Genomic DNA, 12,000 nt, shown 5'->3' with positions numbered 1-12,000 from the left:
GCCCGCCCGACCGGCCCAGCCGCCCGCCCCCGCGCCAGCCAGCCAGCCCGCCCGCCCGGGCACGCCCGGCGAGCAGGCGGGGGCCCCGGAGGGCGGGACGCGGCGGCGCCGGGCCCCGGGCCCCCGGCCGCGGCCGAGACCGAGACCTACGGCCAAAATGCACAAAAAGGAGACATGTAATGAAGATAAATATGTGCAGACACGGTGCTTCGGATCGTGGGAAGGGCCAGGGAGGGAAAGGAGGAAGAGAGGAGATTAGCGGGCTATTTTAGACAGAGATCAGGGTCAAGGGAGGTCTCTCTCAGGAGGTGGCATTTGGATTGAGTCGTGAAGGACGAGGAGTGCGCCAGCCATGGAAAAGGTCATGATCGGGAGTACCGCAGGCCGAGTAGGGAGCCACCAGTGCAAAGGCCCTGGGGCAGGACCCTGCCAGGCCTGTTGGAGGAACCGCGGAGGAGGCCCTGTGTTTGGAGCAAAGGGAGGAGGGGAGGGCGGGGAGGTTAAAAGGGCAGGTTGGAGGGCGGGGAGCAGGACTTGGGCTTTTACCCCAAGGGAGGTGGGAGCCCTGGAAGGCTATGGGCAGAGAAGGGAAGTGACTGAAGTTTATATTTGTTACTCATTTATTCCCTTATTTCCTTCAAGACACAGTCAGCAAGCACCTACTCTCTGTCTGGGCTGGGCTGGGTAGTGCGGTGCACCAGAGAAATCTCAACCTGGGGGCCTTGCCCTCAAAGGTCTCTAGTTGGGGAGGTGGGGACAGAGCAGAACACAGACACTCACAGCCTTATGTGGTCAAGGCTGGAGAAGCAGGAGATCCCAGGCTGAGAAAGGCCAGGAGGTGGGGATGGCTTCCCAGATGGGTGGGCATTGGACCAGGGGCTCTGGCAGATGAGTGGGAGTTCAACACTCCCAGGAAAGAGGCACCTGCCCATGATTCCCAACTATTAGTTCAGTGTGTGCCTCGTGGGGAAAAGCAGGAGTCCAGACTTACAGCCAGTAGCAGCCATGGGTGGCTGTGAACAGAGGATTGCCCACCCCCAATTCCTGGCTTGTCTTCTTCCACCCTTGCAATCCCTTTCTCAGGCCCAGCTAGTCTCTCCAGTCACACTTATCCAAGCACCCTCTTCCCAGAAGCCTTCCCTGATTGCTGCCTTTCCCTACCCATTGCCATACCTGCCAGGAGAGGACTGACCAGTTTTGGGTATCCAGGATTCTGGCTTCACCTCAACAACTCTTGAGTCTGGACTTAGAAGCCAGTTTCACTGGGCCCACTAGGAAGTCCTCCTCTAGCAGTGGCCAGGAGGGTAGCAGGATGGGAGGGAGGGGGGCTGAGGCCAGAACAAGACAGAGAGTGGGCTCCAGTCCTGACCCTTGAAAGTTCCTGAGGAAGAAGCCTCCCCTCTCTGGTCCTCGAGGTCCCCATCTATCCAGTGGACTTGTTATGAGGACAGAGTACTGCAGGTGAAGCACTTAGAATGTTCCTGAAGCGTAGTCACTCACTAATTGGCTATGCTGAGAGAATAGTCACAGAGAAGTGCAATCTGACTCCTCAAAGAAAAGCACATAAAACCAAAAATAGCAAACAGAAAAGGCACCTGCTAAGTGACAGATGGTGCTCTGGGTATTCTATTAAAAAAAAAAAAAAAAAAGAAAGCTTCCCTTAATTCTCACGTGACACTATTATCTCCCATTTTACAGATGAGTAAACTGAGGCATAGAGAGGCTAAGTGACTTCCCTAAGGATACACCGTGGAAAATGGAAGAGCCAGAACCCTAACCCAACGCTAGCCACCAGCTTCCAGACATCATGCTCTTGTCCACTGACTACACAGCTTCTCATACAATCGTCAGAGTTCAGATGCAGATTTTAAAAGTGACTAAAAGCGGGGCGCTGAGTTGGTTAAACATCGGACTCATGATTTCAGCTCAGGGCATGATCTCAGGGTTGTGAGATTGAGCCCCGAGTCAGGCTCCATGCTGGGCATGGAGATTCTCTCTCTCCTTCTCCCTCTGCCCCTATCCCCCGCACCCCTGCTGGCATGTTCTCTCTCTCTCAAAAACAAAACAAAACAAAACAAAACAAAACAAAACAGAAAGTGACTAAAAGCAAAATAAATTTCAGATGGTCCTCCACCCCCTGAACATTTTTTCCAAAAAAAAAAAAGACAGAAACTATAAAACTACTAGAAGAGATCATGGGGGTTCAAAATAGCAATCCCAGAATGTTGAAGCATGACATTAAGCCCTAAAGCCTTTAATTAAAAGATTAGTAATTAACTGAATACAAATATAAAATTCCTGCATTCACACACACACACACACACACACACACATACACACACACACACTAGAAGGTCAATAGACAAAGTTAGGGAAACTTTTCCAAGACATCCTAGATAAAAAGCTGGTTTCCTTAATATGTAAAAAGCTTCCAGAAATCAATAAGGACCAACAGCCCAATAGAAAATGCACCAAAGACATACGGTTTTTGAAAAGGAAATACAAATGTCTTTGAAACACATGAAAGGAACTTATTATTCTCACTCATAGTAAGCGAACTATAAAAGAAAACTACCAAGAAACAACCCCCCTCTTTTTTTTTTAAATTAAACCAGGTTGCTTGAGATGAAAAGGTTGGATAATTCACCATGTTCTTGGGCCCCATTTCGGGAAAAGGGCAATCACATATCAGGGTTCAGAATGTGAAATGGCATAATCTCTCTGATAAGAGCTATTGAAACGATCAGCTAACTGTATCCCTTCTGGGAATCTGCCCATGTGCCCAAGGGTAGAATATAGCACAAGTGCTATTTACACGTAATCCACAGCAAATTAGGAGGCTAAGCTCATTGCACAAAGGAGGGAAACTAAGGCTGACTAAGGGAAACTAAGGGCAGGTGGACGGGCTGGCTCTACCTGCATAACCAGGTCACCATGGCCCCAGCCACCCCCAACATCCCCCCCGCCACCCCGTCAGGCTAAGTCAGGCCTCATGCATCCGTGAACAGGTCAGAGCAAGGCCCGGGGATGCCAGGCTTTAGCATATGGAGGCCAAGCCAGCCACGCCGAGCCCTGTGAGTGCTGGGTGCCAGTTCCAATTAATTCCGACTTTCTCATTAAGCCGTTAGGAAAGCCAGGTGGCTGTGGGCGGTAGCCCTCTGCCTGGGCCGCTGGATTAGAGGGATCATGGTTTCTGCCTCAAGACCCTATATTATCTGTCACGGACAATTATGGAAGACCCAGGCGGACAGTGACAAGCTCAGAAAGTCCCTGAGCTCTGGGACCTGGGAGGCTCAGAGTCGTGGGATCGCCAAAACTGTGGACTCCCAGAATCTTGGAATGCCTGCCGTTCTAGACCCTCAGGATCGATGCCCCTGAGCATTCTAGAATCGGAGAGCCAGGGCTTGGAATGGAAATTAGCACACATCACTTCTGGCTGTCTTAGGAGAAAAGGCATGTTGGGAAGTTCCTGAGGGAATTCAGAGAAGGAACAGGAAGTGGGAAGGGTGGGTGGTCAGAGGCAGAGGGGGCACAAGTGGGAGGGGCCTGCGTCCCACCAACACCGCAGGCAGATGGGAAGACAGGGTGGGTGCTGGGCCATCATGCCCGTACGGTGCATGGCATGTCCGCTGAACTTGGCGTCACAAAATTCTGGAATCACAGATGCTCTTGTGATGCAGAAGAGATTTCTTATCTAGTTGTATCCCCTTGGATCGGAGGTTCTCCAAGCCACAGCCGTGGGTGCTCTATGGATGGGACATGAGTTCTCTACAGTCCCTACCAGCTCCGATTCACTCCTTGACCTCTGAAGGGTGAGTCTGCTCTCACTGGACCCATCATAGTACTAACTTTTGTATCCTTGTTTTATGACAAAGAAAGTGAGTGCCCGGGGCAGCTGTTTGCTGTTTGCCAAGGTCCCCCCAAGTGAGAGGCTGGGGAAAACAAATGGACAGTACTTCCCTGCTTTCCCTGTCACCAATTCTATGAGATGGGTAAGGTTGTTATCCCATTTCTCAGATGAGAACACTGGGGCTGGGAGAGAGAAATCACTTCCCCAAAGCCACACCAGAAGGCAGAGGCAGAGCCCCTGGAACATGGTAGGAGTGAACTAATGGAAGAGCTCAGGTGCCTCTCTCTACCTGGGGGTAAACAAAAAGGAAAATGTGTGCAGGGGTGGGAATGGCTTTGAGAAGGGCATGGAAAAAGGAGTTTGGATTTTCTTCTAAGGGCAATGGGGAGCCATGGGAGGGTTTGAAGGAAGGGAGTGGTGTGATCTATTTTATGCATTAGAAAAGTCCCTGAGTGCTGAGTCTATCTCAGAAGATGGATACACTGATCCTTAGCTAAGAAAGGCCTTGCCTCAGGTCAGAGTGCTCTCTTCATAGATACTACTTCTTGGGCCTCTGTCCTCCTCCAGTGAAATTTCATAAGGAATTCATTGCTAGGATGTCTGGCAAATGAGAACTCATGGTGGTCCCTGTTGGTAAATTGGGTTATTCTAGTCTATCTTTATTGAAAACAAAAGTTATTTGCCACCAACATGTTCAAAAGTGGCATCCTTCATATGAAAAGAGTTGTTAGAAATAAATAAGAATTGAGAGACACATGCATAGAACATGGATGCTATTTTGGATACACAGAAGACGTCGGTGGGAAATTATAAAAGAAAGGCTCACATGCAAAAGAGTTTGACCACCCTTAGAGGTCCCCCATTCTTATATTTGAGAAAGATATCTGATATCTGATAATATTAGATTTTTTGAGGATGCAAGACAATGGATACTCGTTCCATTGCTAGTATGAATTAGTACCATCTTTCTGGAAGACAAAATGGCTAAGTGTATTGAAAGCCTTTGATGGATAATAAGCAATTATAATAACTCACCTTTGTTGAGTGACAAATCAACTTCACTTATGATGTTTTCTCCACTTGAACAGAAGCTCCCCTAGGGCAGGGATTCTCGTGTGTTTTGTTCACTGCTGAGTCCCTGGTGCCAGGAACAGCAGCTGGCTCTGATTTATATACCCAGCATGATCTAGTCTACTCCTTTTCCTGAAGTTTGAGAACCACTGAGCTAGACTAGACAAAAAGGGAGGTTTTGGTACAGAGAGATACCTGAGCATCCAACTTATTTAGGTCTTTAAGACAACCATCGAATCCCTAGCAGTGCAGGGAGGATTCTCAGGGGCTCCCACTGACCCATGCTTTAATGGATGTGCTTGTAATTCTAAGGATTAAGTGAGAGGATTCCATGCCAGGCAGTGTTCAAAGAGCTTCACAAAACTCAGCTCAATCACTTAATAGCAAAACGAAGAGTTAGGCGCTAACGTTAGGCCCATTTCACAGATGAGGAAACTGAGTCCCAGCATGAAAGCAATACCCTAGCTAGGGCCCGGCGCATGGTAAGTGCTTAGGTTTAGTAGAACCTAAATCTTATTCAGTGAGTGTGTGAGCATCAGTTCTGGTCTCTGCAGGAAGCATTTCCTCCAGGGTCCTCAGGAGATGGTGGCCCCTCCTGTGGAGCACCAGTAAATGCTTCCTGTTTCAGTTCTTAAATTCCTTGAGTGACTCAAAGCAGAGCTGCCAGGGAAGGTGAACAGAGACGGTCATGGCATGTTTCTGGGGGTGTGGAGACGCACAACATTATAGTCGCCCCTTCTCCCCAGACAGACACAGAGACACACGTGAACACCTGCTCCCCCCCACCCAAGACAAACAGAGACAGCACAGCCCCTGAGACACACACACAGCCTGGATCCCAGCCCCAGCTCCAGCCCCCACCTCTGTCCCTTATCCTGGGGCCCAGGGCCTCCCACGAAAGGGGGCGCCGCCCGGTGGGGGAGTCGGCGGCGGCGGAGGCTTCGAGGAGGGGCCTCGACCGGCGGCAGGCGGGGCAGGCGGGCCGGCAGACGCAGAGCACGGCTCTTGGGCGCCACCCGGCGGGCACGGGGGGCAGGGGGTACGGCAGCCCCCGCAGCTCCACATCTTTGCGGGTCTGTGGGTCTCTCTGGGTCCGTGTGGGCCTTTGTCTTTGCATCTGTGTCTCCTTCTGACTCTCAGCCTCTGTCTCCCTTCTCTGGAAGTCTCCGTCTCTGCTGCTCTGTCTCTTCTCTGTCCCTGTCTTTCTCCTCCAGACCTCCCCCTACCTCTGGAGCCCGAGACCTCTTCCACGGAGGAGCCCGAGTGCGTCCGGTGACCCCTCCCTGCCCACCCCACTTACCAGCAGCATCGCCTGTGCCCTGTCCCCTGATGGCATCTGTGGCATTTCCTGCCACCCGTGGGCGGCCAGCATGACTCAGTCCAGGTGGGGCATGATGGCCAGCCTTGTCAGCCTTGCCCGCCTACATTCTGGTCTTTGGGGAGGGGGCCCCTGCTGCACCTTTGTCCAGACAGAGCCCGGTGCATGAGCTCACCTTGGCTCACCCTTTCCCCAGGGCTGGCTGGTGCGGGCTCCCTGAAGGCGGGAAATACTGGTTGCGTTGGGGGAGGGGAGGGAGAGACAGGGATGGTCACCCTTGAAGCCTGCTGGGAGGGCAGGGGTCTCCTCAACAGCTGAAAACCCACCACGGGCCCCTCATCGCCTACAGGCTGGTGGCCTGATCCCTGAGCAGCCCAAGCCTCGGAGCCCACTCTGACCCCAAGCCTCCTACACTCCCACTGGTTCCATTCCTTCAAGGTGCCACGCCCTTTCCTTTCTGGGGGTTTTTGAGCATTCTGCTCCCTCTCCAGATGCCCTTCCCGTCACCTCCTCCAGGAAGCCAGCCTCCCCCCAACCCCCTGCTTGAAGCCATCCGTGGAGCGCCGAAAGCAGCTGGGTCTCCATCACGGTCATGGCTGTGTTCCTGGCACAGAGCCCGGCACATAGGAAGTGTCTGGGGAAGCGTTTGCTAAACAAACGAGCACACGGGAAAGGGCTCAGGGGCTCAGGGGGCTCAGGGGCGCCTTCAGGCCCAGATCTTCCACCTTGCCTTGCTGGGGACACCCTGGCCCCGTGGGCTGCTCCCGGCTCTGTGCCCTGTGTCCCCAGGACGGGGGGTGAGGGGTCATTTTCTGGGTCGCTGCTGAGATCTACCCTGCTGGGTCTCATTTCAGCCAAGTCCGTAAATATTTGGGCTGCCGTGGCCAGCAGCACCCGTGCAGGGGCCCAACGCGAGGTTTCCGTGGCTGGGTATGTGGGGCGTCCGGGAAGCTTCACAGCTGGTTGGCACGGGGTGGGGAAGACTGTGGGGCTGCAAGAAGCTGCAAGTTGCCACCGGCGGCTTCCGGCACTTAACCCTGCAGTGTACAGCATCACGAGGCCAGAACCGGGCCTCCCATTTTAAAAATTGCTAATGCAACATTACAGATTACAGCCGTGGTTGAGAAGGCAGACTGAGCAGACTCCCTTCCCAAGTCCGAAGGACACGCTGAATCCGTAGGGGGAGGGGTTTCTGGCAAGGAGGGGGAAGGCCCCTCTACAAGAATCAACAGCAGCTCTGACAACTGGCTAAGCACCTTCAACGCATCATCTCGTTGCATCCTGGGAAAGCACCCAGCCCATTTTACAAGAACCATCAGAGGGGTTCGGGGTAACTGGTTTAAGGTGAAGGGCAGGGCTGTGATTCTGACCTTCCTGCCTGGCATGGGCTATTGTAAGTCACCCAACCCTCATGGAGGCCTCCCTGGCAGCGCCACCGTGGGGATGCCCTGGAAACTGCACGGCACTTCTCACCCGCCGGTCAGGACCCCAGGGGTGACTGGAGGTAAGGCCTGAATCAGATCAGCAGTTCTGAGTCGGGGGCCTGCATTTTAGGCTAGCACCTGCCTCCGCCCTGGGTGACTCTCACTAGAGGGGCTCCTCCATTCATGGGAAAGGAGCCTTACTACTGCTTCCGTCCCAACGGGTTTGCAATGCTCCCTCTCAATCCCAGGAGGGACGGTCGGCCACCTACCTGCTGCTTCCTGAAGACACCACAAGACTGAGGATTTGGCGACCCCATCAGACACTAAACTAGGGGGATTTTCAAACCGTCCTTGTTTGATATTTGATGCTCTAATATCAGGGGGCAGCCCCTCCAGGGCTAGCTAATTCCCAGAGACAGCAAACGTCTCACCCTAGCGTGCCTTTTACATGCAAACTCACCAACACAGGGTCCACAACTCTCTCCTCTGGGGGGCTCTCACACTCCGGGCCAGGATCTCCCCAAGGCCCCGGGGCCAGACGACAAGGCCAGCTCCCCACACCCCAGAGCCCGCTGAGATCCTTCTGACGAGCCGGTCCCAAGCCTGCTGACCCTGCTTCGCCATTCCTGCTAGCAGAAACCACAATAAAGTTCTTGTCACTTCTGTCCCCAGCCTGTCCCCACCTTGGGAACAGTGAATAACAAACTCTTTTTTAAGATTTTTTTTTAATGTCGTCTCTACACCCAGTGTGGGGCTCGAACTCACAACCCCGATATCAAGAGTCGCATGCTCCGTGGACTAAACCAGCCAGGTGCCCTCAAACTGTGTTATGGGTGGCGGTCCTCCCCAGCTCTGCGGGCCTTACCATACCTGCGTCATCATGAGATCTGGGTTTTGAAACACAGGGCACTGGAGAGGCGGCTGAGCACACGCCTGCTGACGTCTTACACTCTGCCTGCTGCAGGGTGTGGACGGTATGCTGGCGCCCCGGGAGGGGGTGGATCTGAGCCCCCACCACCGCCCTTAATTCACCGGGTCCCCCATCATCGTCCTGGGTGTAGGACGCGATCTCTGCTGTGTCGGTCGGTATTTGCTGCCGGAGGTGACCCCGGGCGGCTGTGTCTGCTGTGAGTTCCGGGTCGTGCAGGTACAAGCCAACAGCCCCAGGCCGCCCCGCTGCTCCTGGGCGTGCCCACCTTTCAGGGAGTGATCTGCCCGCCGCGCCCCCCCCGCCCCCCGCCTCACTGCTTTCACTTTTGCTGGGGCCATGTTGACCTCTGACAGCATCAGGGACGCAGCAAGTTACCTGGGAGGTCAATTCTAAAGGTCAGGCACACACACAAGAAATAGCATAGACAGTAGCCTTCGAGTTCGGCTGGCTCATCGGTGCGCAAAGGCACAGTCACTTCTCTGGTTCCCAGAGAAGCTGGGACTGAGCACGTCTGGGCTTGGGGATGTCTTCACAGCCCCAGGACAGGGGTAGGTCTCACTTCTTTGGCCAGATGTCTCCGACCCCCAAAGCAGAGTGTTTCATGCCCCAGGGTGATAGGCGAAGTAAAGCGCCCCCGCCCACCACCCAAGGATGTCCATGTCCCAATCCCAATGTTCCCCGACGTGGCAAAAGGGACTGTGGCAGATGTGATGGAGGTCAAGGACACTGATGAGAAGAGCCTGGATTCCCAGGTGGGTCCAATCTGATCCCACGAATCCTTAAAACTTGGAGGCTCTTTTTCCAGCCTGTGGTCGGAGATAAGACTCAGGAAAGACGGGAGGACGGGGTGGGCTGCAGGCTCTGCAGACGGAGGAGGGGCCAAGGCCACGGTGCGGGAGGCCTGGGAACCTGGAAAGGCTTTCCTTTCCTCCCCCCGCACAGCCTCCACAAGAAACCAGCCGTGCAGACACTGGATTGTAGGACTTCCGAAACTTGAGAGGGTCAGGTTTGTGTTGTTTCGAGCCACTGAGTTCGCGTTAATCTGTGAGGGCAGCCACAGGAAATGCACACACCCAATCATCCTGCAAGCGTTGTGCGTGTGCAATGCTCCGATCCTAAGATGAGCACAGCACTCTGGGGAGAGGAGGAAATCCTGAGGACCCACGCCCCACTGAGCCAAAGAGGCCTCCAGCAGACACGTTGGACCTGCCATGGTCGCCCATCAAATCCTCCCAGGATGAAGTTATCACACCCCTCTGAGAAATGGGAACGCAGTGGGCTCAGGGGGTGAGTCACTTTCCCAAGGACCCACAGCTGATGAAAGAGGGGGAGCTGAGATGTGAACCCACTTGGCAAGTGTGAGCCCAGGTCCAAACCCTGGCTCACCATCCTATGATGGCCGTGCCCCAGGGAGGGGTGGTCTTATGTGGTGGGGTGGGGGGAGGGGTGTCAACACCAGCAGAGACCCCACCCCTCAGCCCAGCCAGCCAGTTAGAAGGCCCTCCACCCCCACTAGCCAACAACTTTTGCAGCTGTTATTTTTTAAAAATCAAAAGGGCTTTTTATAACTTCGTGTTTGAGGTTTTTTGACTAGGAGTCACACAGGCAATTTAAGACTGGCAATCATCATGCAGACGTGGGAATTCCTGCAAAACGAGAAAATTTAACCTAGCAACTGTTTTGAAATGTAATGAAATCTGTATGAGTACAAAATTTAGCAATTGATGAAGTTGACACATTTTTGTAGATGTGGAGACATTTGATAAGGTATTAATTCTGATTTTGCAGTTTTCTTTATTTCTGGAGCTGAGAATTTCTTCCTTCCTATTCTCCAGGCCTCAAAACATCTTACACTTTCCCTGTACGGCACAAGCATCCCGGGACCTTTCCCTGCAGGCCCCCCCCCCCCGCCCCAGTGCCAGTCAACATTAAGCACTTACTGTATGCTAGGAACAATTCTGAGTTTTTCACGTATTTGACTAATTTCATCTTCACAAAGATGCTTTACGGTAAATAGTATTATTGTTCCCTTCTTCCAGTTAAGGAAACCAAAGCAGAGAGGGACTATGAACTCCCCATGGGCAGACAGGCAGACAGGGTGGATCTCGAGCCTGCCCTCCCAGCCTCTACCCATGCCTCTCACTCCGATGGTACCCAACAGAAGCCCATCTTCAAAAAAAATTTTATAAATTGTGATAAAATACACATAAAATGTAACCGTCTCTAGGTGCACAGCTCAGGGGCATGAAGCACACTCACACCGTCCTGCAGCCACCCCCACCCTCCGTCTCCAGAACTTTCCATCTCCCCACACGGGGACTCTGTCCCCATGAAGGACAGACTCCCCACCCCATGCTCCGGCCCTGGCTCCCACCCTCTCCTCTCTGTCTCTGTGGACGGGACTCCTCTGGGGACCTCCTGGGAGTGGGGTCGTCCTTCTGTGTCTGGCTCCTCTCACTGAGCAGTGTCCTCAGGGCCCCTCTGCATTGCGGCAGGTGTTCAGCGCTGTCCAACGCTCTGTTTATCCACCCTACCATACACCATTAGGATGGCTGTTATAAACACACAGACAGAAACCAGAGAATCAGTGTTGGTGAGGATGTGGAGTGGCACTCCGCGCGTCACTGGTGGGACTGAGATGGGGCAGCCGCTGTGGAAAACAGGTGGTTCCTTCAAAGTCAAACAGAATTACTGTGTGAGCCAGCAATTCCAGGCCCGGGTACCTACCCAGAATGGGAAACAGGTATGCAGGCAAATACACGGCAATAAATGTTCACAGGAGCCAGAGTGCCAACAACCCCGTGCCCACTAGGAGCCCCCTTTTAGAATGCAGACTTGGGAGACAAACCATAGGGGACTCTTAATCATAAGAAACAAACTGAAGGTTGCTGGAGGGGAGGGGTTTGGGGGGATGGGGTAGCCTGGGTGATGGACATTGCGGAGGGTATGTGTTGTAATGAGCACTGGGTATTATGTAAGACTGACGAATCTCAGACCTGTACCCATGAAACAAATAATACACTATATGTGTGAAAAAACTAGTAAAAAAATTTTTTTAAATAAACACAGACTTGGTTCTAACTCCCCTTTTCTCTCCTGGAATAAAAATCAGACCTAATATAATCTAACTACACACCCTTTAAAAACAAAACAGTAAGATGTGTTATCGGACACAAACAGCAGAAATAAGAAAATAGTGTCTAACAGATACTGTGTGCTTTGGCCTGTAAACGCTCGGGCCCAGGATGATGGGGGGCTCAAGTGCACACCCGCGCCCGGCTCCGATCCTGCACAGAAGCGGCAGGGAGGCAGGGACACCCTGACGGCCCCAGCAGCCTGTTCATAGAAAGGGGGAACTCTAGGTAAGGTCCTGGACTCGATGATGAGTAATTTTCCCTCGATTTAC

The sequence above is a fragment of the Callorhinus ursinus genome, unplaced genomic scaffold, assembly GCF_003265705.2.
Source record: "Callorhinus ursinus isolate GAN/ISIS: 27379988/994484 unplaced genomic scaffold, GSC_fseal_2.0 scaffold77, whole genome shotgun sequence".
NCBI lineage: Eukaryota > Metazoa > Chordata > Mammalia > Carnivora > Otariidae > Callorhinus > Callorhinus ursinus.
This window is presented reverse-complemented; position numbering follows the sequence as displayed.